Below are 26,678 nucleotides of genomic sequence, written 5' to 3' on the forward strand. Positions count from 1 at the left end.
TTGTTTTTTAATACATTCACTCAACAAGTGGTTGTCACGACTTTAGCCAGCCCCCTTTTGAAATGCACCATTTTAAGCGGCACAGGGATACAGTATGTACAGTACAGCAGCAGCATATGCCGTACGTTCTCCACACAGAACCGGCGGCGCCCCATTAAAGAACACGACACCCTCATTAGTGGAGGCTGCAGCGGCAGCAGCTCGAGCTGTTCCCAGTCTTCCCCCTGAAGTTGAAGTGAAAATTACAGCCCTGCATCACAGAGCCGAGCAGAGCAGCAGGGCGCTCGGCTCGCTGGAGAAATATCTGAATCCTGCCTGCCTGTTTCTGTATGCACTTACATTTGGGAGTGTATGTGTGTGTGTGTGTGTGTGTGTGTGGTTTGTGGAGGCCGGCTGAGGTCAAAACAATTTTGATTTGACAGCTGTGAGTCTGTATCCACCGACTTTTACTTTTTCCCACTCTGCTTCGACAGGCGCCTTCCTGATACCTTTGTTTTAGATTCTGACATTTCTGACATTTACGAAATTGTCCCAATCACGACAAGAGTCTAAACAGAGACTGAACATTTATGCTGCACAGAGTTCAGGGATTAAGGAGAAAGTATTTCCAGCCGCAGAGCTCACAGACGGAGCATCTGAGAAGATGTGAGTCCAGTCCAGTCCAGACTGTTTAGTCTCGAGCTCTGTTTGCACAAGATTTACATTTCATTTTGCCAGGTTCCCTTCAAATCCCCATTTAAGGAGGTAACAAAAAATTAGCGTTGGCATATTTATTTTTCCTTTTTTATCACTATACGATCCCTGCAAAACTCCTGTGATGAGGAGTGAAGGCTATAACAGAAAGTTTTACACTTGAGTTTCATCAAATTTTCTGCGCTTCATAAAGTCAAAGCCTGGGGGATACTTAGAGATTCACAAGTTCAAAATTTTAAAGTTTATGCGCATTAAAAGAAAAAGAAGAATAAGAGACATTGTTGGCTTTTTTTCCCCCCCAACAGATCTAAAACTGACAGAATTTTAGATTTGAGCAAAAAAAAGGAAGAGAAAAAGAAATTTCAAAATATCCCGTCAGAGTTCGCTGAACGCAGCCAGCTGGAGAAGAAAAAAACAGAAAGCAAAGGAATAACACAGTAGACTGGATGTGTAAGACACTCTGACACCGTTACCCCAGGTGATTTTCTAGGCTACAATGCGTCCTGGCGCTGTGATGAAATTAATCCCATTTGGGTGTGTTTTAAAAAAAAAAGAAAGGAAAAAAACTATGCGTTCAAAATGTAAGCTTCTTATCCGCTGCCGGTGGAGCAGCGAGGCCCAGAGAGAGAGATGCTGCTGAGGGGCTTTGCTTTGTGGAAGATGCTTTCTCACAGTATAGTGCTGTGAATGTTAGAGGATGTCCACGGCTGCAGTGTGAATGTGTTCACTCTGCTGTGACTGCAACAGGAGTAAAAGATGTGATCTGCCTGTTTGTTTAGGTTCACATCATGGCAAATACACAGTAATCAAAAATAGTTTGTTGTGGTACTCAAGACCGGTCTGGAAACCACATTTTCAAGGTCTTGGTCTTGTCTTGGTCGAGCTTGACAGCTGCATTGACATTTTCTTTCTTTTTTTTTTGCAGCAATTGTCTCTCTCTGTCACTTGCTCACTTTTTCACGTTGTTTTTTGAGGTAAATTCATGCAAAACCGCTGATGCACGTTCCCGTCGGGGTCAGTTTTTCAGCAAGCAGTCTCTGCATTCACCTCGAAAACAACTCCGTCTCGTAACGTTCTGTTATTATCTCATAGTGTGGTGAATGTTCAGGTCACAACTTGTCCACCAGAGCGTTTTGGAGTTGTTGGATTGTGTATTTGATGAGTTTGATGAGGGAAACCAAGAAATCCCATTAGCCTCCGTAGCGTAGCTCTGAGCAGCTCACGGCTCTGCTCCGCTGTTCTAAAAATAGCTTGCACCGACAATTAAAGGTAACGAACCTACTGCTATGACTATAGGGATTATGGCAATGGGCCAATTTGCCAAAATGTTGAACTATGTTGAACTGTGCTGTGTTCTTCTGTTCAATCCAAACTTTGTTTACATTAAATATGGTTTAGATGTTATCATCTTTTCTTTTTAGCTGAGGAATAATGTAAATATCAAGCCACATGATTATTATGAGTACTGATAATAAATACAGTAATTGTCTTGGTCTCAACTCCCTCAAAGCCTTGATCGTGGTCTTGACTTCGTCTCTGGTTCAATATGTGCATGTCAACACTTTAATATTGTCCTTTGTCGTGCACGTAACATCAGCATTGGTTCCTTCTGCAGAATCACAACAGCAAACTGAACTACTTATTTCAAATTGTTCAACTTTTCAGTTTGCGGACGTGTTAATAACCAACTTCGTGACCTGTGTTACAACCTCCTGCTGATGAAGCAAGTCTGAAATGTTAACGGCACCTTCAGAAAGAAGTCACATCCACAGCGGTGTGCACACACTAGTTGTGTTTTCTAAATGTAATGTACTTTTTATTCCTGCTGAATCAGAAGGTCAATTTGTCCCACTGTGGGAAGACGTGTGTGTCGACTTCTGTTCTGTGACGTCTGTGATGAGTGTGCAGTTTGTTTGAATGTAACAAGCAGGCATCGGTGCGTAGTGGGGGTGATGATGGGGGGAACTGGGGGGTTTTGTTCCCCTCTTTTGTCGCATTTTACTTTTCACGATTGAATTTTCTTTTCGGGGTCAGTTTTTGCTGAGCGAGCGCGCTGCATTGTCGACATCGCTCAGCTTCACCGTCGCACTGCTGGATTGGTCCACACCTGCAGGCTGCTGCGCTGCACCACACTGAGCTGATGCAGAGCAGCAGGTGAAGGTCAGCTGTCCTGAGCCACAGAGGAGGAGGAGGAGGAGGACAGGGAAGTTTTTGTAGTTTGTGTCCATTACTTTTTCCTGCCTGTAATCATACAGGACACCTGTATTTAAAACTGGTCGTTTATTTACTTAAGTTTTCAAAAAAAAAGTTTCTTAGTACCTTTTAAATGCATAACAATAATTGCAAGGAAATAATTTTAAGGCGGTTGGAGATTTTTTCTTTTTTTTTTAATCAAATTGCTTGCAATCTTCTCCACACCAATTGCAACCAATTCATTGAATGTTTTTTCACAAAAGGAAAAAAGTCAGTCACTTGTGGGACGGACAATCCTGTAAAAACAGCATCCAATCATCTTGAATGCCACGTTCAAGATGATTGGATAGTGATACAGTGTTTCCTCTAGGAGTGGCACATCTTTTTAATTTTTTTTTACCGCAACATACAGTTCACGTCCTAATAACTTCTGTATTCGGACAATTCAAACTACCACACAGTTCGAATGTGGCAAGATGAAGAGGAACCCCAGACTCCCTGGTAACAGTCATGCGTGCTAACCACTTGGCCAGAGGGACATCCCCTTGGCCAAGTAGCCAGGGCGCATGATCAATTAGAGGCATAGTGTCAGGACCCTCAACTGTCTCACACAGTTCTCTTTGTTTGATACTTGAAGAGACTTTTGGTTAAGTAACCATGGACAGCTCCTACACAGGATCGTTCTGCTGTCTCATCATCACCGCCGTCATCGACTCCTAAATGAATGTAGCTAGAGGAAACACTGTGATGTGTCAGTCAAGCTGCCATCTCCCTCCCTCCTCTGCGCGTGCTCTGCTCCTCCTGCTCTAATCGCGCGCGCCATCAGAGTTACAACCACGGAAAAGACAACGACAGTAACCCAATCTACCACACTGAAGTCTGGTAATCTACCTCTAAGCTTGATGCTGGGTGGTTTATTATGATGTTGGGTGTTTGATTTCACGTGAATAAGCAGCAGACAGTTAGCGATGCTGCGCAGTGACACGCGACAGTATCGTAGAAAGCCGCATCGCTCACATTGGGATTTCATTGCGACTTCACCTTGATGTGAACCCAACGCTGAACAAGCTGTGTGTTCCTGAGCTATGGAGGCTTCAGAGAGAAGTCTGAGGAAAGGGGTTTGGACTTTTGACTTGTGTATTGTGTATTTTTTATTGTGGCCTGCTAGAAACGTTTTTCCAGGATCTCCAATGCTACGTATTTGCAAATGACTTTTTTTTCTTTTTCTTTATTCCCTCTGACCATGCAGGGTAGTGTTCACCATTTCCAAAGGCATTGCACTTGACTTGACAGCTTGGTATTTGTGTGTCTGTGTGTTTATCAGGTTTTCCTCTGTATTTTAGATAGTGGTCTGTGTCTGTTGTGTGTTACTTGTTGGGGCTGCTAAATAAACTAAAATAAGAGGGGTAGATGTTAGTACGACTGCCGGCCTTCTTGTGATGTTTTACCTTCTGTGAACTTCAATATCAGATCCATGATCAGCATAAGTGCATGAGTGTTAGAGGATGAAAAACACTCGAAGCCCATACAAGGCTTCAAGTGTTTGTTTTTTTTAAGAATGGGAATGCACTTTGTGAAATCACATGAGGCCTGGACTAAATCATGTGTAGTGCCAGTGTCGGGCTCATGTTTCATACGTAGTTGGATTTAATCAAGTGCTTTTTGCTTTAATTTTGGAAAGTACCTATACTTCCTCTGCTATAAATTCTAGCTTTTTACAGAGGTAATAATGGCATGTTGTAAATTTTTTTGATTGCGACATGCCTTCAATTATGCAAAACTCTTAAAGCTTCCATCATTTTTATGAAAATTCAGCTCCTATGGTTGTTCAGTGATGGAGGACTGTGGGCTTTCTGCAATACAACCCAGCACTTTATTATGGCCATTATGCAATATAACCCAGCCAGCACTTTATATTGGTGTTGATTGATCTTGATGTAGTCCCCCAACTCCCAGTCTATATTGTTCTTGTTTTAATGGTTTAAAAGTCTGTTGTATTTTTGTCTGGCTTCTGTCTGTATTTTTTTAGCCAATGGGACAAGAGATGGAAATGAGCCATGTGGCTACAATCTCACACATATTTACATTTTAAATGTTCTTTACTGTCCTATTTATTAAAAAAAAAAAAAAAAAAAAAAAATCATAAATCATGGAGAAAATTAAGTATTCAGACAGAAGCTTTTATTGTACCAGTTGGATTTTTGAGCGACTAAATCAGTCTGAGTGCGACGTTCTCAGAGATCACAGCTCTGTTTTGTGATTCAATATGGAGGCAGGTGTATTTTTACATAATTTACAACTGAAAAAAAAAATCTTTATCCCAGAGGCAGCTTTCATTCAGCACGAGCCAAACAACAACCACAACATCACAAGTGTGTCAGAGAGAGAGAGTGGAGGAGATGGAGACAAGGCGAGGCGAGGGTGAGCGATGTGTAAGGGAGAGATGAGATGAGATGTGAAGGGGATACAGGTGCAGAAATGCCTCACTCTGATCTCTAATTCTGTATCTGGAACAAACACAAACACTCCAGTCCAAAAGGCTGAGAGCTGCTGGCCGAGCTCCAGAGGAACAAACGAAACAAAAAACAAAAAAAAAACCTGAAAAACTTTGAATTTACAGCCCGGTCGTAACAAATCGCTCAACGTCCAAGTCGGCATTCAGACTGTGGCAGCAGGTGAAGAGAGACAGAAGTGTGTAAACACGGTGACAAACGAGTCTGAGCATCGTTTATGTAGATTAACATAATAATACAACATTTGGTTGTTATTTGAATCCAAAGCTGCTCTCAGAGAATACATTGTAATTGCATTTATTTATAGCACAAGAGGATTTTGAATATTCAGCATTTATTGACATACTGAGATATTGACGGTGTTGGCTGGACGTGTATCGGTACAAAAACAATGGTGAGGATTCAGAATTCACATTTAAATCCTCTTTTTAACCCTCATGTTGTGTTCATTTCATGTTAAACACTTCTGTGTTCCCGGTCAAAAATGACCACTCTATTAAGACTCATTATAAAACTGTAATAATACATACATTATCATCATTTGTTTCATTAGTTTTCTTAATCAACTTGAGTTATGGTGAACATTACAGGTTTTTTAATTTCTATCTGTTATGTATGGCCTGTTTGCCTCATTTATCTGAGCTAATGCATCTGACAAATGAGGATGCACATGAGCTCAGTTTCTTACACTAATCGTAGTTCCCCCATTAATTTATAAATTGTATGCAAATAAATATAATTCATTTTGTCTGTTGAAATCCTCTTTGTAGACAAAGTCATGGAATCTTAGGTAAGTCATTTTTCAGAGATAAAACTTTTAAAAAACTGTCAAATTCACCCGGAACATAACATGAGGGTTAAATTCAGAGAAAGAAAATAACTTGACCACACTTTCAATATAGTTGCAGAGTCCAGCACTTTGAGAAATCCACTCTGTTTGATTTCTCAAGGTCACTCTTTTTCTTTAAGTTTTACGACTGCCACACTGTGACCTCACAAAATGCTTTTTTTGGGCCGTAACTTACAAATTCATCCAGTTACTACGATATAAGTGAACTCAAATAACCAATAGGACAAAATGAATGGACAACATTTTATAACCAAATGGCCAAAACTCAACATTGAGTTTCTGCAGAAACGCTTAAAAGCTCATGAATCAGAAATGAAAGATGTTGTGAAATTTCCCTGTTTGGTTTGGTTTGGTTTGGTGGAGGCATCCGACCTCAGGCTGGTTAATTCAAGTTCTTTCATATCTCAGACCGTATTGTTTTCATTTCGGACGCTCTTGGGAGGTCCTGACCCCGAGGTTAGGAAACACTGGTCTGAATAATTAATAAGAAGCAGAGATAACAGAGCAGAAACAAGGCATTCATATTCATTTATTTCCCCGCGCTGCGACGAGAGTCCCAGGGTCTGGGATGAGGTCATGCGAGAGCGCGGCTGCATAACTGGAGGCAGGCGGTCGGTGACTCTGTGGAAAATGAGCTTTTGTCATTCAAAGGGCTGTTAAACGAACTGCTGTGGCTTTTTAATCAGAGTCAGGTGCAGAGCGCCGGATGAAGCAGGTGCATGGGCTGATGGGAGGGGGCGCGGGGGCAAAGCCGTGTTCCTCATGTGCATATTAAAATCTTTTTTGGGGGGTATTTTCGGTGCACAACAACACGCTTCTGAATGATCTGTTTTCCCATTTTGCTCAGATTAGATACAGCCGGTGAAAACTTTTTAATCAATACTTTAATATCAAGCGGCCGCCCCGTACTTGAACTCACAGATGACTGACGGCCGTTTCTAAACTCTGTAGAGAATTTCAGCGTCTGTCATCTCATTGTTTTGGGTTTTTAGAAAACACAAGTTTATAGTTTTGGTTCAGTTTTGTCTCATTTTCAGTGAAAAATCGTTTTTTACGCAGCATCAAACAGCATTTACACACAGCTGTCAGTCTGGTAGTAGTAGTTTGCAGTCTGAATTTGTATTTGCAGGGAACACATATGTAGCTCCTTATAAAAAAGTTTCAGAAACTGGATAAATAAATAAACAAACAAAAACACTTTTTACTCCAGCTTTTGCATGGATTTCATTTAAAATTTCGACCATTTTCATGGTGAAAAACCTGTTACAAGTTGTCAAACTCTGCCAGAGAAACAAACTTCTGGTGAGTCGGTGCAACTTTTCTGTGCACAGTCTCTGAGTTTGCTGGTAAATGGTCCAGCCAGCGCTTTAAGGGACAAACAAATGGAGTTTTTTAACCCTTTTTTTTTTTTTTTTTTTTTACGATTTTTGGTGTTTTTGTCATTATTCTTTTTCTCCAAACCCAGATTCCCCAGACAACAGGTTTAATAAAGATACTGTTGCACAGAGTCAGTGTGTGTGTGTGTGTGTGTGTGTGTGTGTGTATGTGTGTATTTATAGTAACATTTAGGGAGGGGAGATATAATGTCCAGGCAGGTAAACAGACTTGTCAGATAGCTTATCGAAGCAAAAACTGCATCTACTGTAATTAAGATAAGCTCCAGTGGTGCTCCCTCCAGTCGTATAACCACCAAACACGTCTGAATGAAAACCGCTTGCAAGGGGCGCATACAACAAGCACGCACACACACACACACACACACACACATACACACACACCTACACAAGGTTATGAAGCAGTTTAATGCCACCCAGAGCTGTGTTAGTCTGTAGTCGATGAAATGCAGCACTGAAGCCACTGGAGTGAAGCCTGGCCCACTCAGCTCCAGTTTAACGCCCGCAGTCAACAGTTTGTGTGTGTGTGTGTGTGTGTTCTGAATGTGTAGTGGAAAGGTATTAAAACTCTTCCAAACACAGTGCCCTGCTCCTGCCTGAGGGCATCAAGTCATAACGCTGCTCATTGCGTTTTGATCATGAATCTTGGTTTGTTAATCCACAGAAGCAGTGAAGATGTCATCCTACAGCCTTCAGCTCCTGCACTTGCCCTTTAGATTTCCATTGATAGTAGTAAAAGCCCCTGTACACTCTGTGGTTAATGTCACACAAGATATTGCTATTGTTATTTACATTAAGCTAATACTTTTACTGCAAAGGACAAGGAAGCAAATATATAGGGTTAAATTGAATTTATGAACATCACAATGTTTGGTTTCCTATAAAGTAAACCAAACCCTACCCTAACCCTAAAATTAGATAATCTTATGTCTAATGAAAACAAATCACACCATAGCCAATCACAGAGATGCATAAATACAAAATAAATCTATCAAGCAAATTATTATTATCCATTATAATATTTGCAAAAACACATTTTTCAAATGGTTTCTAACAAAAGGTTGAGCGCTCTCAGATTAGTAAATGTGAGTCAGTGTCTGGGACACGTCTCTTTGCTTAGTGAGCAGCTCTTTGTGTTTGAGGAATGAATCAAAGTTAACGACGTGTCCTAAAGTGTTGTCTGGCTTGGTGCCAAGTCCTGAGAGCCAAACTTCTACAGAATAGTATTCACACATCAATCCATGCACGCATGGGAAGTTAATGATGATGGCTACACATTAATTGCATAATACATCACACAAGCGTTCACTGGCAAAATGTTTGACACTGTTATTTTTTTTGCTATATTGGTTTTAAAAGTATTTTAATCCCTGTAATGAGAGTGAGTCCCTGAAAGTTTTTATAAGAGAAATTTAGATTTTCATTGGATTTCAGAGATTTAAAAATCCACATATCTCCTACATGTTACATTTTAAAAGTGCAATATGTTTTGTTTCCTCTGGTAGGATATTTGGGCATGTTGATGTTGAGCCTTGCATCAACTTCCCACACATACAAATTACGGTAATCTCACTGTATCAATTTAGTTTTTATTCTGGCAGGGTTAGCCAAAAAATACTGATTCGATTTTCACCAAACTAGGAAGAAGGATGAGGAATGAGACAGTGAAGACCATCTTAAAGTCTGGGAAATATCCAGATCATATGCTATTAATTTGAGTTTCTTGGTTACACCCCACCTGTCCGAAAATAGACTTCCATTCTTCGTAATGGCGGGGTTTCCCATTTTTTTCTGCTATTCCGAAAAGGCTATGGACAGACGGACGCAAACAGAAAGGAAACGGAAGCTGCACATTGATCCTTTTTTTTCCTTTTTGGGGTCAAACGGATCATGTGCATTACCATAATTAACCGTAAAACAAGCAATTATATTATTATTATATTATTATTATATTAATGACATATAACGCTCATTAGCAGTGTTTCGGAATGGAGGGCTGTCCCTGAGTTTCTTGTAGGGCTGACCTATTTTAATCTTATTTTCATAGTTATTGAGATATCAACATGCAAGGTATGATGAACACATCGCAAAAGGTTTGTGATGAGTACGTTTTATTTATAGCCATAACTTCAGCTACCACACTAGATGTAACGCAATGTAACAACAACAACGGCGGGCTTTCATCGGGGCCCTCGGATACGGCGCCTGAGCGCGTCCAGGCGTCATCGATTGGCTTACTTGTACTGGCACGACTTCTGGTGTAACGTCGACTTATAATGTTTAGAGTTTGTTTGTTTTTGGAGCTTTTCACTCTTGTTCTTCTCTGTTTTTGGTGTATTTGTGTGTCAGTGTTACAGTGCCACCACAGGCCTTGCATATGTACTACAGCGTATTAAGTTGTTTTCAGAAAGACACAGGAACTGTAGGTTAATCTACACACCTGTCATATCGTCATCATGATATTGAACCGTGTCATCGCACATCGTTCATTTTGCTGATATTGGCCTAGTTTCTTGTATTTGTCTTTATACGTGATTTATAAGAGATGTTTTTTTATCTCAAGCAATTTGCCTGGTAAAATAAAGGTAAAATAAAATAAATAAGTCTGATATCAGTTGCCTCTGTATATGTCCACTGTCCAGCAGCAGCCACTGTGTGAGACAAGATGTCGGTGTTGATGAAATTTTGGACATGACAGATATGAGCTCGGTCCCGTTTGCCTCTGCTGCAGCTTCCTGCTGCCGAGCAGCTCATCTCTGTCTGAGTCAGTTTAAAACCTATTCCAGTTCATTTGAGGCAACGTACCTGCGGCAAGAAAAGACTGCACATGTCACCCTACCGTTAAATCTTTTACGAACACAAACAATTTCAGGTTTTCTTCTGAATCGTCTGGTGTATCACCGGATCAGCTCAGGTCAGTCTCAGAGAGAGAGAGAGGGAGAGAGAGGGGGAGAGGGAGGCAGGTGAAATGGAGTCAATTGGAGATGAAGAATGAAGTGAAAAGTATAGAGGGTGAAAATGGAAGTAAAAAACAAAAACAAAAAACAGATGGAATAGGGAGAAAATTGAAGTGTGAGGTGAGACAAAAACAAAAAAAATGGGAGATGAGAGAGAGAGAGAAAGATGAGGATGGAGTTGTAGGGAGGCAGAAAGATGAAGTGGGAGAGAGGGTTCAAAGAAGGTGAGAAGGGAATGAATCAGAAAACGAGGGATTAAAGAAGAGAAAGAGAGGAGAGTGGACAGCGAGTTACAGACCTGCTTTGTGTCTTTGAAGCTGGAAGTAAAACGTACAAAACAACAACTTTTTCTATGTGAAAACTCATCTTAAAATAGGGTTTGAAGTGAAACCGCACAAAGGAAGATGCAAAATCTCACCGTCCTGCATCATCATCATCAACATCGTCATCACCACCAATGAGAAACAGAGCTCTCACACACACACACACACACACACACACACACACACATACGCACACACAGATATGAATCTTCCCGAACCATCCGGAGCATCTGGAAGCTGATAGGCCTGAGAAAGGTTAATTTGATTTACCCTGGCCATATTCATTACAGAGCAGCATTAAAATGATTCATAACGATTCGGTCTAATGTATCTGCACTTACAGTACTTTAATTATAGTCGGTTTCATAAGAATGGAAAGACAAGAAACTGCAGCAGACTGGAGTTAGATGTATGCTTTTTTTTGGGGATACTTTTGTTGAGAAAGATTAAAAAAAAACAGAATATGAGGGGGCTCCTCTGTTGGTAATATTATGATATAGTGTCTTTAATTGTTCTGTTTAATATGTAGCGTCCTCTATTGTTTTGATATAGGCCGTCAATTTCTCCCATTTCCTGGCAAAGGTCGCTCCTCTGGACCTAAGAGAAAGTCATCTTTTCCATTGATTAAGGCCTAGAGGCTCAATTTAGGGCACTTTGTTATAGATTTTTTTTTCTTTTTTTACAAGCCATTAACATTATTTTACACAGATACCAGTTCTTTTTAATAATCACATTATCTTTCAAGACACAGAAATACAGGACCATCACACTGTTAGGAATTGTGCATCAGATGTATTCATTTTATATTACAGTAAAATAACCACAAATCGGTTCGATGAAACACAACAGCGTCCATCTTTACTCTGCTGAATGTCTCTGTTGCCGCTCCTTCACACCACTGTTTGCTCCTCAGTTTGAACACTTTACCACCCAGATCGCAAACGGTGAAGGAAATGGTGGTAAATCGTTGTGCAACAAGGTCATTTAGCAGCTCCCTCATGTGTGAGTTTGTGGTGGCCATCTTTTTCTCGCCAGACGATGTTACAGCCTGAGAAAAGTGGTGATTTTTGACAGAGACTGAGGAGAGCGCGGTGTGATGCCAAACTTATTTCTTAGCGAGAAACCGAAGCGTGTGCTGTGCCCGAGCGCCAAAGGACTGAAATCTGGAGGAGGAGGAGGAGGAGGAGGAGGAGGAGGAGGAGGAAGAGAGAGAAAGAGGAGAGAAATGAATGTGACAGGGCAGCTGCAGTGATCCTGGGTGGTGATCCAGTTTTATCTAGGGGGGAACGCCAGGTGCTTGTGCGCTTGTGTGTGTGTTTCCAAACGCTGTTCTTGTTAAGGCTTATTTAAGTGCCACTGCTGTCAGACTATGAACAGATAACATTTCTACAGCCAAGCCAGCAGCTCTGTGAGACTCAGGTTACATGGTAATGTAATGCTAAGCCAGCACGTTGGCATGCTAACAATATCTAATTAGCACCAAACACAGAAAGCCACAGAGGCTATTTATTCTGACATGCTATTACTAGCTATGTTATATAAGAGAAACTATGCAGGATTTTTAGCTCAACTATGCTGCATTTTTACCTTAATTAAACAGCTTTGGAGTAATTGTGATGGTTTAATAAATTACATGTAACTTGTTACAGGGAGAATGGAGGCTCTCTACTTTCCACGTAGCGTCTTTTGGCTGAAAAACAACTTTGCAAGATCGGAGCCTCCGCCCCGGTGTCCCAGCTCCCGTTTCTGCAGCACAGTGACCCAAACGCAATAATTTCTTGTTTATGACAGATAAGACTACACAAATATACACATTGTATATGATATATAAAGTTATCTAGCGCTCTATTGATTGATTTCTCACCAGCTTTGTTGTAAACAAACGCACAGGGCCGTGAGGATGGTTAGCAAAACAGCGTAAAAGCCACCGGACTTGCATAGTTCCCCTTTAAAAGTGGCTATTTGTAAGCTGTTTACTGTCTCTGAGATGGAAAGCAACACTAATGCTAATTCTTGTCTCTTTTATGTTTCTAATGAAGTTAGCATGCTAGCTGAATAAATGGACTGAACAAAAGGATTCCTGGGGTATTTTTCTATCTATATTTCTATTTATGTAATTGTATATGTTGCATGTATGGAATGCTCCAACATTATCTAATTATAAAACTCTTGCCTTGACTTCAAGCAGAAGTAAGCGACCCGGTCGTTTTGGCTAATGCTGCGTTCCAGGCAGGCTTTTGAAACCGTAAATTACAGCTTCAAGTCACAACTTACGACTTTGTAGCGTTTCAGGCAACCCACTCGTGTTTTTCCGACCTGTTTTACCGGTGAAAGTCACTATAACGGCCACTCGTAACTTCCGACCCGTGAACTCGTACCAGATCGAACTGGTATGACTTCACAGGTCGGAAAAACACGAGTTACGAGTTGCCTTGAACGCACCATAACAGTCCTCGTCCCTACGTCACCACATTCACGGCGTCCCTTGGCTGCACACACAGCCCTGCATGCCGTTCTCTCTCCTCATTGGATAAAAACTGTAGGATACGATAAATGTTTTCTCCTCGGCTCAGAGCAGAGTGACTGACAGACCCGTGTTTCGGTCCAAACACTCTATGTAAGTGATTGCTGTCGGAAGATATAACTATTTAAGACTTATATTAACACAAATGAAGAGCTCTTTTCCAAAACGCGATAAACGCCAAATTTAAAAAAAATGAGTTTGTCACGCCATTTTGCTGTGTACTGAGCCTATTACACTGCTCCATCAACGTATCACGTCAAATCGCTACATTTCCCTGTTTAAAAGGCACCGCAAGATGCAGTTTCCCTCCAAACCGCGATAAGCGCCAAATCTATTTTTAGCCAAAACGCGACATCTCCTCCCTCTCCTCAGAATTCTATGAGCAGCGCTCCATGCAGTCCAACATGGCGGTGCTCTGAACCCAGGTCTGTTTTCAGTCATTCATTCAGTAGTTTCTGGGTTCTGTGTTAATTACTGTATCTGTTTATGTGGTGGACACTGTGCCGTTAAGTATACCCCCACAGCCCCCGCATACCGTACGAGCCCCGCCCCCGCCTGTAACGCCGCGTGTCCTCCGAATCAACAATCGATTTTTTTTTTTTTTTTTTACAGCAAAGACGTCGTTTTGTTTACAGCAACATGTGCTCACATCATGATAGCGTCTGTATTTTGACCATTAAAACTTTCATAGTCCATAGTTCTCTTTGTTTAACATGTAAAGAGACAGACATCATTACCGCCCCCCTCCCTCCCCCCGACGTGCGCGCACACACACACACACACACACACACACACACACACACACACACACACACACACACACAGAGAGAGAGAGACACGCAGCACCTCAGTGATGTTCTCATGTCATGTTGGTTGGTTTTTCAAGACAGAAACCATCAATTTTTGTTTTTTTAAATGTGGATTTATAGCGTTTTGAGAAAAAATAAAATAAACTTTGAGTTTTTAATCAACAATATTGTTGTTTGATTTAATAATCATTGTTCAACATGTCCAGACTGAGCCAACAATCATTTTAACAGGATAAATTGAATATTAACAAAATGGGTGGGTCTAGGTAAAAAATGTCATTTTCTGGAAAACTATTAAAATGGATTTATAGCGTTTTGGAAAAGAACTCTTCAAATATATCACTTACTTCTGCTTTTAACCATTTAGCTCTGATACTTTACTTCCAGTCCATTACCCTGTTTGATAACATCTTGTATTACTTGAACAATAGTGGCTGAAATTCTTATAAATTGACACCACATTTAGAGAAAACTCACAAATATCTACTCTACAATCAACAGTGTCCCCATGACTCTTCTAGATAATCTGCAAATATTGTCCTTGGAAATATTTTCTATTAATCAAATGTTTCCCACTCTGAATTCTTGAGAAGACTTTGAACACAAAACACACGATAACCTTGACCAACTATGATCCAGCAAAATAAATTAACTGCCCAATTATGCCTGAAGCTGCTCCATTGCAAATGGCTACGATGACATTTAGCACAAAGGCTATTGAACAGGATTTTATCATGCATTGATTCCTAAAAGACAAGGCTAGTAGGCTAGATGCCTATAGGACGAATCGCCTTGTTGTTTACAACTACTTCCGGGTAGAAAACCAGCATTCGAACAATAGTGACAGACGAGAGTTTCGCTATAATATATCTACTTTTTCATGTCACTATATCGCCGTTTAGACTAATCTGATGTTTGTAAAGTCTATAAAACCAATGATTGGACAAACATTACTATTTACGTGTGCACATTTTTGTAATTAGTCATGGTTATCAGAGATTAGCTGGGCTAACGGTTAGGCTACCTGTTTAACTAATTTAATAACTCAGTGACTCAATAAACGGTCCATGAAAAAATATTTTCTCCAGCGGATATCTTAGTTACAACATGATTGTGCAAACTGGAGTAGTTTCATGTCGTGTCCGACAACGGGAGGGTTTTAACAGCTGACGTCCTGGTGTTAGCTTAGCTGCCGCCGTTAGCTTAGCTACCGCCGTCAGCTGTCCCTGTCAGCTGCAGCCACTGATGCTTTCTACACACCGTGATTCCCCCCAACTGAATAAATACAACACATAGCAACACAAAACACACACACAGAAATAGTAATGTTTCTTCCATCATTTCAGATTTGTCTAAACAGTGATAGGGCGTGAAAAATATGATATATATAGCTAAACTCTCGTTCGTTACTATTGATCTCATTCAAATTACGTGCTGGTTTTCTACCCGGAAGTAGAATGTAAACAACATGGCGATTCGGTCTATACAGTATGTTAGCTGGTTTGATATTAACCACAGTCTTAGTTTAGCATACCACCCTAAATCACTGTACAATTGAAAAAATATTGATTGACTACTGACTAAATCATGTTATCATGTAATTCGTTCAACAAACAACTGACAATTTGCATCTGCCAAGACGGTTTCGAGGCATTTAAGTTCAGCTGCATGATTTATTGAAAAACTAATTAACAGATTAATCATTGATGGAAACTGTTCTATCTGGTACTAAAATGTGAGTCTCTGAAATATTTAAGTTTTGACTTTTCATGAGTGACGTCCCTTGTACTCATCTTAACTCTTAAGCCAAATCCTCGGATGTGTCTGAAGAATTTGTGTGCTGCTGATGACAGCTTCGTACAAAGGCGTAGTTTGACGAACCCAGAGAGGCAGTGGTGGGTCTGTATGAGTGGGAAATCACAGTTTACTTGACCCCACTCAACCCCAGCCTGTGAGTTTGTTTGTATTTGTTGGTTTCTCTTGCTGCTGTGAACCCTGCACTGGTTCACACATGCAGCATACTGTATCTGTAGACCACAGTGACCAAAGCTTGAATCCACCTTTAACCAAAGAAGTTGTTTCATTGTTTTGCAGTAACTTTCCACAAATCCTCTAGTGTAACTTAGAGTGTGTTTACAAGGTCGACGGTTTTTGTTTTTCCACCATGAAATATTCAGAAGATTACGACAGAGTAAGAGGGCCACATTGAATTTTTTTTTTTGAGAATAAAGTCGTAAATTATTGAGAATAAAGTCATCATTTTTCGAGAATAAAGTGATAATAATTTAACCTGTTGTTTTAGAGGAGAAAAATTGTTAAAATGTGGGCCGTGGAGCATTCAGTATAGGTTTCAGAAACAAGGAGAGCCCCACTATGCAGTTTTTCGACCTTAAAATAATGTTTCTAAACTCATGGAAGTTGAAAACAACAATCGTCAACTTTTGTTTCGATAGATGTCTATAGCAGGCGGGGACAAATAAAGGACAAAGATACATACAGAGTAAAGAAAAGAGGAGTTGAAATTTGGTTTGTAAATGGTTACTGAAAGGCTTCAGGAGGATGGGAGTTATGAGGCCTCCTCGTAGAAAGATACCCTTGTATCCCTCGGGACCCAAACGGGTCCCTCTCATAAAAGTGCCATAAAAATGTCATACATGAATATTTTTTTTTGCTTTCTTCACATGAAATCTGTTCAGCTACTTCAGACCTATTCATAAACATGAAGTTTTTTTATTATTTTTTGTTATTTTTTATGTTTTTATGCCCTTTTTGTCATGTGACCCCCTGATTTTTTAATGAGGAAAAAACTAAATATGCAATATTTCCCAAAAATGAGATCCAAAGTGGATCACTCCATATGAAGTTATTAGAGGCTTGAATATGTCAACAATTGATAACAACATTGATTTGAATGCATTTTTTTTTTGGAGCTATAACATAGGTATCCCTCGGGACCCAAATGGGTCCCTCTCATAAAAGTGCCATAAAAATGAGATATATGAATATTTTTTTTTGCTTTCTTCACATGAAATCTGTTCAGCTACTCCAGACCTATTCATAAACATAAAGTTTTTTATAATTTTTTGTTATTTTTTATGTTTTTATGCCCTTTTTGTCAGGCGACCCCCTGATTTTTAATGAGGAAAAAAACAAAATATGCAATATTTCCCAAAAATGAGATCCAAAGTGGATCACTCCATATGAAGTTATTAGAGGCTTGAATATGTCAACAATTGATAATAACATTAATTTGAATGCATTTCTTTTTTTGGAGTTATTACAATTTATTCGAAAAAGTTACCCTTGTATCCCTCGGGACCCAAACGGGTCCCTCTCATAAAAGTGCCATAAAAATGTCATATATTATTTATTTTTTTTGCTTTCTTCACATGAAATCTGTTCAGCTACTCCAGACCTATTCATAAACATAAAGTTTTGTATTATTTTTAGTCATTTTTTATGTTTTTATGCCCTTTTTGTTAGGCGACCCCCTGATTTTTTAATGAGGAAAAAAACAAAATATGCAATATTTCCCAAAAATGAGATCCAAAGTGGATCACTCCATATGAAGTTATTAGAGGCTTGAATATGTCAACAATTGATAATAACATTCATTTGAATGCATTTCTTTTTTTGGAGTTATTACAATTTATTCGAAAAAGTTACCCTTGTATCCCTCGGGACCCAAACGGGTCCCTCTCATAAAAGTGCCATAAAAATGTCATATATGAATTTTTTTCTTTGCTTTCTTCACATGAAATCTGTTCAGCTACTCCAGACCTATTCATAAACATAAAGTTTTTTATTATTTTTTTGTCATTTTTTATGTTTTTATGCCCTTTTTGTCATGTGACCCCCTGATTTTTTAATGAGGAAAAAAACAAAATATGCAATATTTCCCAAAAATTAGATCCAAAGTGGATCACTCCATATGAAGTTATTAGAGGCTTGAATATGTCAACAATTGATAACAACATTGATTTGAATGCATTATTATTTTTGGAGCTATAACAAAAACATATACTTTTATACTAACGGCCCTTGTCATATAAATGCCATAAAAAGGTAATATACATAACATTTTTTTTTTTTTTTACTGCATCAAATCTTTTCACAAACGTCAGACCTAACTGTAGATATGAAGTTTTATATTATTTTTTCTATATTTTGTATGTTTTTGTAGAGATTTGTATGGAGATACCACACAAATGGGAGATATGGACTCTGTTTATAAACACCAACATAAACAAAGCCTGTATGGCCTTTGATGAGGATCCAAATTTCACGCACACAGACACACACAGACAAAATATTTTTCTTACCCACATTCACACCACTCTTCTGCATTGTTCCAAACACACCCAGACCAGTTTTAGGGTTTTCATAGTTTTTTACTGCCCTATATGTTGCATAGAAAGAGAAATATGCCTAAACAGCGGTTTCAGTGAAGGCCTAGTTCTCTGGTGGTTTAGGGAGACCTCTAGTGGTGGAAGGCGGGCTAAAACCTATTTTCCCTTTAATTTGAAGGGAGAGGTTTAGATTAATCCGGTATTTATGGGAAAATATTTTAATATGCCAGGATTACAGTATATCAAAAAATATGTGTTTATAATGGGAGTCAATGGGCCCAGATTGGGCCTGAAGGTAGCGAGTGTATACGCATAATGCATATCTCCGTTTCTATACACCGTACAACAAAGGGGATCTAGAATTTTAACAATAACAATAAAACACACATCCTGACCAAGTTTCATACAATTAACTTGTAAACTGACCGAGATATTGAGAATCAAAACATAAAAAACGCAAAATATAAACAAAGCCCATTTAGCTATTTTATTATGATTCCAACTTTGCACACACACCGACACACACACCGACAAGATATTTTCTCATCCACTTTCACACCAGTCTTTACCATCAGTCTCCACACACCAAAACCATTTTTATGGTTTTCAGCTTTTTTATTGCAGTGCAATCTGCAAGGTAAGAAACCAGGAATCAAGGTCTCAATGGAGGCCTGGTTCTATGGGGGTTTAGGGGGGTCACCTGACCCACAACCTATTTTCCTTTATTTTGAAGCCAAAAGTTTAGATTTATTAGGTTTTCATGGAAAAAGCATTATAATATGTCAGGATTACAGTGTATCGAAAATGAGTGGTTTTAATGGGAGTCAATGGGACCCGTTTGGGCCCGAGGGATACCTACGTAACTAATAGGTGTATCTCCTATTCTATAGACTTTACAAAGGTGGGGATTTGGAATATTAAAAAGCATAATAAAATAAACATTCTTGGGAAATTTCATTAAATTTGCTTTAAAACTGACTGAGATATTGAGGATCAAAAAAATACGAATTTCAAAAGGGACCCTTTTGGGTCCCTAGAGGCCTCAAGGGTTAAGGAGAATTAATCGGGAGAGAAAATAAAGCGAGCAGGAAAAGAAATATGGATGGAAAGATTGTGTATTGGATGAGACGGAGGGAAAGAGTGGATGGAAAAAGATGCAGCCGGGGAGTGGCTGGAGTCATTTCAGATATAAATAGTAGAGCAACTAAGTAGGTGGAGGGAGGAAGGGAGGAGGAATCATCACAGACACATAACAATAGAGGATGTTGCTCCACTGCACATTTAAATGATTACTTTAGGGGGAAAAAAAATATTAAAAACTATTGCCAGAAAACCTGAAAGCAGTGTTTCTGAAAAAGGTCAGTTTTTAATTTCCCATGACAAATTTTTAGTAACTCTCAGTATTCACAGATCAGACTGTAATTAAAGTTGGAGATAAATTGCCTGTCATCTCTCAGAATAACAATGACTTTAAAGTGTGGGTGCTACAGTAGTGGACCACAGTGCAAACGGGCTTTAAGAACCTGAGACTTAGATTCATATTGTATCATATCCCACATTTATCCTACAGCAGGACAATGAGCCCAGATGTATATGTGCCTGTCAGTATACGTTTACATGACAGTTGAAAAAAAAAACAAATTATGGCCTAAATCCGACTATTAACTGGACAACTGAAGTGCATGTATATTTTGAATTTGTGCAAATTCGCGTTGCGGCAAGCCTGGCATTCACGTCTTTGCATTGACTTTGTATGTAATCTTGTTGTGCAAAAAATTTGCTTTGCGTCCCGTGTGAACGCATCGTAAGACTGGACTTCTCCAGATCCGAGTAGAACATCCAGATGATGTGATTGGAAACCGGTTTTCTTCTTCATGTATACACTTTAATCCGACCGAAACTGGACAATGCATGTGCGCTTCACAACAGTAGAAACGGCACAAAGTGCAGCGCAGAATCTTCACAATATGAAGCCAGTTTGGGATCACATGATGAGAAAACTAGATTAAAGAATTGTATTGTATTTAATGCTGAATGCTACGGTGGCCTTGAAGGCTCAACACACTGCAAATTCAGTAAACATCTTAATTAATTTAAGAAGATACTACAGTAGCCATGGTAAATTTATTAAAATAAGTAGTGTCAGGCAACTAAAACACATGGAAAATGAGGATTGTATTGTTTTTCAAAAACTGGCATCTGTTAATTTTTAGTCCTGAGTGATATGATCTGTGTCGTGCAGTCGTCGTACTTTCCACATTTGTACTCGGAGGCCTCACTGCTTCTTAACGTTATGTTTGGACATAAACAATAAGAAGCAGAGAGTCTGAATCCAAGCTGGACCTGATTCCTGGGGATACATGTAAACACTAACATATGGTTCGATTTATTTTTAAGCCTGGATGATGACACAACACACACAATACCACCCATCCATCATTCATTCTCTGCCAGAGGAGAAAACCTCGTCATGTGTGTGTATATTTCTGTTTTCATAGTTCTCAATTTTTAAATAACTTCTCATCTCCCACTGTTTTTTGGCTCTCTGGGGTTCATCTCTCTCTCTCTCTTTCTCTCGTTGCCGTGTTCAAAATGTCAAAACACTGAAGATGAACCGTTCTCCAGTGGCCATTACAATACAATTCGTCTCTGTATCTTTCTCACACACTCTTCCACACACACCCACTCCCATTAGGTTTACAGGCAGAGCACCGTACTATACGTTTAGACTGCTTATAGTTATGTGCACATTGACCTGTCATTGTAGGTTGGCTGCTTACGTGCATGCTGATACTTCCTGGTCTTTTGAAACAAACTATTCACCTCTCCAACACTAGAGAGTTGTGAAAAGTGTGTGTGTGTGTGTGTGTGTGTGTGTTTTGGACCTTTAATGACTATTTTGCCTCCTCTATTATACATGATTGGTATAATAAGGATTGCTATTCAGTTTGGCCCTTGGTGTGTGTGTGTGTGTGTGTGTGTGTTGATGTGCATTCATAAATATCTTAGAAGTGTTTTATTATGACTGTGTGTGTTGTATGCCAATTTATTTCTCTGTATCTTCAGGTGAGTGTGAGTGTCTGGTTTTGTGTTGGAGTTTCATAGTTAATAAATTCATTTAGTTGTGAGTGTTTGGATATATAATATAATAATATAGTATGACTCAGGGATGTAGGAAGATGTGAACTCTCTCTACTCTGCTGCAGGCTGCCCACGGGGCTCATCTTCAATACGTTTTGGCTGTTTGAGTTGTAAAATTAACCACATTACCTGTGTGTATAGACTGACAAATGTTTCTCATAAAACAAAACTAAATACAGAAGCTCAAATACAGTGAGAAGAAAATGGTGGTTTGTGTTTAATAAAAGTAAAACCTTGAAATATTACAGACTCATAAGAACTTAAAGCGGAGCAGTGGTTCACCACAGGGGCTGTGGAATAGTTATTAGGTAATAATATTTATTTTATTCTATTTTTTATGACAAAGTGTCTGCTGTTTTTAGTCATCGATTTTAAACATTTTCTGGAGGGATGCACAATAACTGTTTTTTCCCACTGCTGATAACATTTTTACTATTTTTAATAGTTTATAACTACACTGAGATTAAGAAAGGCTGAGGTGTAGTGAGTAAAGATGAATTTAACATTATAGCTCTGCCTCACAATAATATAACCGACATCGCTACTGTAACAACACAACACAACATCACATCAAAAACAAGAACAGTTATGACTTTTAAAAAATCAACATTTGTTATTGTTTCAAATCAACTCAGGGGTCAAATGGACTGAAAATGAGTGAAATCAAGGCGATATTGGCTGAATATAATTGGCTCTAGTAATGTCATAATCTGATATTTGCTGATAATTATTGACCGATAATCATCTGTATCGTGCAACCCTAATTTTCTATAAAACATGAAGCAGAAAGAGTTTGAGACATTGGAGTTGTGATGGACTTGTAGCTTGTAGGACCGACCACAAATATTCACCCCACAAGTGCACACCTTGTCTCACCACATGAGGATTAGACCAGAAGCTGCAGTGAAATAGATTAAGAGTGGCAAAACATCAGCTGGTCGGCTGACTCACAGTTTTCTGGAGGAGGGGCCGGTTCAGTGAACCTTACTGCAGAGGACTGAGGGCTGCAGGGATGAGGTGTAACACTACGTTTGCAACATCATTGCACAGCTAAAAAATAAATGAATAAAAAAATCATGCAGTGAAGAACAAGTCCAGAAGTTTCCAGGACTGTGTTGAAGGCCACTTGAGGTAAAAAGTTAAATTAAAGTTTCAGATCTATGCTTTTTCCACAAGTGCAGCAACTGTTCAGTCACGTTTATGCTCATTTCTCACGTCTGATTGGGTTACTACATTTTTGATTTCTTAAAATCTGCTCATTAAAATCTAACAAACCATGTCGCAGTTGAATTTCCACAATTTCCCGAGGCACGAAACGCTCACGCATTCACATTAAATCTGCTGCTCCATCCACCGCTGAGAATCAGAGCACATTCTTTTAGTCGACCTGTCAAGTTAAACAAGTTTCTGAAAATGTCACTCAGCCCTCTGCAAAAGGAGCAGAAGTACAGTCATTATCCCCCATTCCCAGCAGGTATTATTCAGTATAATTCGGCTGTTAGAGCAAAATGACACAGAGAAGAGCAACCTCTTGTGCAGCTATCCCACACAAATAGCTGCTCTCCTCTCGTCCTCCCTGTGCATCCTACATGTTTCCACTCCACACCGCTCCTCTCCTCTCTCTGCTGCTGCTGCTGCTGCAAAAATAGCACAGTTACCTTCAAGAGAGCAATTAGACCGATTTACCCCTGAGAGGAGAAATGAGCGTTATTCACTAATTCAGATGCACGTATACAATGATGGAGGTGGAGGTATAGAGGAGCTGGCGATTGTCAGATGGTGGGGAAGGTATGACGGCTCGAGGCCAAGAGCTAACTCGAGGTGAAATTACATAATATGGTCAGTTGTGTAAGAGGTAGGTAGTGTTTTCTTTATTAATTATTTATACTCAGAAGACGATTTGAGTGGGGATGGTGTCCCCCTTGTTAGCAAAATGACCAAGATGCGTGGGAGGGAAAAAAGAAAAGGTGAGAAATTAGCTTGGATTTGATTCCTGTCCAGACTATGCATGAAAATTAGCTTTGCCAGTGCAACTTTTACCTTTTCTTATGTGACTGCTTTATGCAGCCGATGTTATCTGGCTCTCTGCGTTATGTTTTCGGTACGGACTGCCCCAGGTGGGATTTGAACCCTAGTCTCCCGCACGGTGGGCGACGATGCAAACCGATGTGCCAAGAGGTCAATGACCGCTTGGCAGTCGGGTTTGCATGTACTTAATGGGTGAGTGAGTGCACCCGGACCCTCCGTTACATTTACACGAAGTCACGTTAAATATCTGTAAAGTCTCTACAACTAAAAATATGTTTTTCTTCTTGTTCTTTCAGTTTTGTTTGCACATAACATTACATTTTGAACAGTGAAGCTAAAAGTATGACACTGTAGGCTGTTTTCACATTAATCTGCTGAAAGTGGAAAGTTTCTGTGCTCATTGAAAACCAAAATTCAAAGGGTGGGTGGACCTACAGTGTGTGCAAGATTTGTGATACCACAAATTGTTTGGAAGCCAGATTTGTCCAGTATTCAGCTATGATTAACTATGATGTGGAAACGTGAAGTCTCCAGAGCACATAAGCTACACTGAGAATGGACTTTACAATGAAGGACGAGACGTCTTGTGTCCAGCAGTCAGATTTGTGAAATGAAATTAATAGATTATGGAATTATTTATTTTTTATATTGAGGTAGAAGTGATTTTAAGGTTTTTTTGGAAAAATCATCAGACGTAGATTCAAAGTAGAGTGGGCCTAGCCTATTTAATGTACTGTAGGCCTACATCTTAAAACATATCTAGAGGAAAACTTTAGTAAACAAGTAGTTTTGTCCACTGGCAGCATTATTTACACTGAAGCTCTGGGTGAAACAAAGCTTAAGTTCACACCATTACTTTTGTAGCCTATAAAATGGAGCAGGGCCAGAATGAAGAGGTAAACAAGATGCATCCCCCTTGTTAAAAACAAACAAATCGCCTACTGTTTATACTCATTGTATATGATAAGATTGATGTAGCTGTCTAAGATTAGGTTAATGAGGCTCACTCCAAAGGTACACGTCTCATTTGTAAAATCTACACAAATTCTTTTGGATGTCTTTTCTCTGAGGCTCTTTTTTATTTAGCGATGAATACCGAGCAGTGGTTTCCATCCTGTTGGCCGGGACCAGGGAAGGGGGTTGGTGATGAATCATTTGCAAAAGAGAGAGTTAGAGAAAAAACTTTTGTAAAATTTAATCACATAAAAGTTGGAAAAGTTTGGTAAACCCAAGTTTCTGTAATTAAAAGTGATATATATGGATGCTTAAGTTCCTCCTCTCTGGCACTTATAGGAGTTGAGCCAAGCTGTCACAGGAGCACAAATTGGAAATATGCCAACAACATACTAATGATTTCCCAGAAAGAGAGGGGAAATAACATTAGAAGCCTCTTTTTTAAAGGGATAGTTCAACATTTTGGCAAATTCTCCTATCACCATAATCCCTAGTCATACTGTAGCAGTAGGTTCATTACCTTTTAATTATCGGTGCATGTTGTTTTGTGATCTGCGGGGTAGAGACGTGAGCTGCTCAGTGGACACAGTGGAGGTGAACGGTACAGGTCCCCTGTCCCTCATCAAACTCATCAAATACACAATCCAACAACTCCAAAACGCTCTGGTGGACAAGTTGTGACCTGCACATTCACCACGCTATGAAATAATCATGTATAATTATGTAACATTACTACACATCTAGCAAATACGCCCAGCAGCCATGTCTTTAATGTAGTTCTGGCTACGCATATGCCTCAAAAACAACTCAGTCCTCGTAATGTTACATTATTATCTCATAGTGTGCAAGTGCAGGTCACAACTTGTCCTCGAAAGCATTTTGGAGTTGTTGGATTGTGTATTTGATGAGGGACAGGGCATGTACCGTTCACCTTCATTGTGTTCGCTGAGCAACTCTGCCAATGGCAACAGGCCAGTTTGCCAAAATGGTGAACTATTCCTTTAAGATTGTGTGAGCATTGTGCGTTATCTAAAGATTGTGTCCTATGTGAATTGATGAAATGTAATTGAAAAACAGCGCATTTCCAGTAAGTCACTGGCACATCTTCTTCCTCCTTCCTCTGTGGGACCATCTATCTTCAGCCTGTGGCCAAAAGGTGACTGGGAACTCCGGCTAATCCCATTACTGCAGAGCCAACGGGGAGTTGACAACATCAGTGCAGACATACACACACACATACACACACACACACACACAGTCCATATAAACAAACACAAGCACTCACATAAACCGCAAACACTGATAAGTAAAATCCATCTGGCTTCTAGAAGAGATGGTGAAGGCAGCTCAGGAAATGGCTGGATGGTCCTGGGAGATGGAGAGATGGGGGGGGGGGGAATAAAGAGAAAGAGAAAGAAAGAAACATGGGGGGAGACATTTATTAGAGCCAAATTAAAGAGACGGGATAAAAACCAACACATAGTTACAACCTCGACAGTCTGCTGGTTAAGCTGTTAAACATTTTAAACAGCTGGTACACAAACCCATGCACCTCCTGGACGACGACAGCTACAATCCTAACGACCAAAAACGCCGTAAATTTGAACTCCGGGAGCGTTGCCACAACGACTGCAACATCCTCTCCACTACATCTCACATTTCCAAACTGTTGTCAGTCAGAGCAGCCCCTTAAAAGGAAACCCTTCAATCTCTCCTTGGCACCTTGTCTTTTCTCTTTGCTTTATATTCATAGAAAAGTGAAGCGCGTGGGATTTGTTTAACCTGGCAACCTTTTTCTTTTCTTTTTTTATCAGCACCATCGAATTTCTCCGTCTCGGGAGACGTTTGACTTTATTTGGGCTCTCGCAGTTAATACCTCTCAGGGCCGCCAAGTATCGACTTAACGGTGTCACTCTGTTGTCTTGCGGAGGCTTAAGGAAGTTGTCGCTC

The sequence above is a fragment of the Trachurus trachurus genome, assembly GCF_905171665.1.
Source record: "Trachurus trachurus genome assembly, chromosome: 18".
Taxonomy (NCBI): domain Eukaryota; kingdom Metazoa; phylum Chordata; class Actinopteri; order Carangiformes; family Carangidae; genus Trachurus; species Trachurus trachurus.